Source organism: Exserohilum turcica (genome assembly GCF_000359705.1).
Source record: "Exserohilum turcica Et28A unplaced genomic scaffold SETTUscaffold_13, whole genome shotgun sequence".
NCBI lineage: Eukaryota > Fungi > Ascomycota > Dothideomycetes > Pleosporales > Pleosporaceae > Exserohilum > Exserohilum turcicum.
In genome coordinates, this window is record NW_007359948.1 from 114,245 (window position 1) to 117,196 (window position 2,952).

A 2,952-nucleotide genomic window follows, 5' to 3' on the forward strand; every position below is an offset into this window, starting at 1 on the left:
GGATGCTCAGCCACCGTGGGGACCCCTCTATAGCATGTCGCGCGGAGAGCTTCTAGTCCTTAGAAAGGAACTCACATCGCTTCTTGAGAAGGGATTTATCCGCGTAAGCAGCTCGCCAGCCGCAGCGCTAGTATTGTTCGCCAAGAAACCTGGAGGAGGGCTCCGACTGTGCATCGATTATCGAGCTCTGAACGCAATTACTAAGAAGGACTAGTACCCGCTACCCCTTATCCAAGAGACACTTAACAGCTTAAGCAAGGCTAAATAGTTTACAAAGTTAGACGTTATCGCAGCCTTCCACAAGATCTGTGTCGCACTAGGCGATAAGTAGAAGACAGCCTTCCGAACAAGATTTGGACTATTTGAGTGGCTAGTTACCCCCTTTAGCATGGCGAACTCCCTAAGTACTTTTCAACGATACATTAACTGGACCTTGAGAGAACACCTAGATGACTTCTGCTCAGCATACCTGGACGACGTACTAATCTACACCGATGGCGATCTGTGCCAGCACTGAGAGCACGTCCGAAAAGTGCTTAGCAAGCTGCAAGCCGCAGGGCTACAGGTGGACATTAAGAAGTGCGAGTTTGAAGTTAAGACAACTAAGTACCTTAGGTTTATTATTAAAGCAGGTAAAGGGATAAGCATGGATCTAGCTAAGGTAGCTGCAATCCGCGAGTGGGAGGCACCAAAGACAGTAAAGGGAGTAAGATCGTTCCTAGGGTTCGCGAACTTCTACTGAAGGTTTATTAAGAACTTCGCGCAGCTAGCCGCACCCCTCACTAGGCTTACAGGTGACGTCCCCTTCTAATAGGGATCTAAAGAGCAGTCAGCCTTTGAGAAGCTAAAGGAGATCTTCGTTACAGAGCCCACGCTGGCGGCGTTCGACCCAGATTGGGAGACAGTGCTCGAGTGCGATTCGAGCGGCTACGCGGTGGGCGGGGTGCTATCACAGTACGACGATGATGGAGTCTTACGGCCTTGCGCGTTCTTCTCGCGGAAGAATAGCGCGTACGAGTGCAACTACGAGATCCACGACAAGGAGTTGCTCGCGGTAGTACAATGCCTTGAGGAATGGGATTCTGAGCTGCGTTTAGTTAAGAAGTTTAAGGTGATTACAGATTACAAGAACTTAGAGTACTTCATAAAACCTCGCATGCTAAACGAGCGCCAGGTGAGATGGTCGCTTCTACTTGGTAGGTACAACCTAGAGCTGCTGTATTGGCCAGGCAAGCAGAATGTGAGAGCCGACGCGCTCTCGAGAAGAGAACAAGACCTGCCTGCAGGGGCAGAAGACGAGCGCTTGCAGAAGCGTTTCGTGCAAATATTTAAGCCAACAAACTCCTATCAGGAGATACTAGAAGAGGAACCAGAAGAAGCCATTTTAGTAATGGCCACGAAAACACGAAGCCAACGGCGGGAAGAAGAGGCTGTTGCCCTAGCTGAAGAAGGACTAGGCCAACTACCTCCTAGAGAACTAGACGAAGAAGCGTTGGAGCAGAACGAGTTGGAGAAGCTCTGGCAAGAAGCGACAGCAAAGGATTGGGTCTACCAGGGAGCGAAGAAGGCCGTAGAGGACCAAGAACGACGTTTCCCTGCGAACTTAGGCCTAAAGTGCTTAATTAAAGACTGCTTAGCGGACGGCGGAGTCCTGTTTTACCAAGGGCGCAAGTGGGTGCCAGACAATGACGAATTGCGAACGGCAATCATCAGCGGCGCACACGACTTATTAGTCACTGGCCACCTAGGACGCGAGCTAACGTACAAGATACTCGCAAGGGACTACTTCTGGCCAGGCATGACCAACTTGATCCAGAGATATGTTAGAAACTGCGACGCTTGTGGACGGAGCAAGTCCTAGAGAGAGGGCACGCAAGGCCTTCTAAAACCACTACTAATACCCACCTAGATCTAGAAGGAGATCTCCATGGATTTCGTCGAAGGGCTACTAGAGAGTGAGGGCATGACTAGCTTGATAGTAATCACTAATCGGCTTAGTAAGGGTGCGATTTTCGTACCGCTCCTAGATACAAAGACAGAAACCGTCGTTCAAAAGTTCATCGAACGTGTAGTCGCATATCACTAGCTACCAGACGCTATTACCTCTAATAGAGGCAGCTAGTTTGTGAGTGCACTATAGACAAGACTATGCGAGCTTCTGAAGATCAAACGGAGACTGTCGACAGCCTACCACCTACAGACAGATGGTGCAACAGAAAGGATGAACAGCGTCTAGGAGACCTACATCTGAACGTTCACGAACTAGGCTTAGAATGACTAGGCACAGCTCTGCCTAATAGCCCAGATCGCGATCAATGGTAGAAACGCAACGTCGACTGGAATGTCACCGTTCTTCTTACAGCATAGGCACAAAGTGGAGCCGCTACAGCTAGAGCTAGACAATGAAAGGCAATAGCGGAAACCAGCTAAACAGCTTTCAGATAAGCAGAAAGCAGCAGAGATCGCGGTTAAGCTACAACAAGCCGTAGAACTAGCCCAAGCAGGCATAGCAGTTGCTCAACAAGAACAAGAGAGACAGGCGAACAAGACTCGGAGAGAAGCGCAGAGCTACCGAGTAGGCGACAAGGTATGGCTGAAGCTCGATCAGCAGTACAGCACAGGGCGAAGCTCTAAGAAGCTCGACTGGAAGAACGCTAAGTACACAGTGGTTAAGGTAATCGATAGCCACTCAGTCCAACTAGACACGCCCCCAGGCCCACACCTGTTTTCCATGTCGATAGGTTGAAACTTGCTAGCAACGATCCGCTCCCAAACCAGGTTCAGGACGACTATCAGCCACAGCCGCTGCAGGTAGATGGAGAAGATGAATAGGAAGTAGAAGAAATTGTAGCAGAGGAGGTACGCCGTCGTGGGAGAGAGCATAAGCTATACTACGAGGTGAAGTGGAAAGGTTTCCACCGAACGACGCTCGAACAGCAGAACTACTAGAGG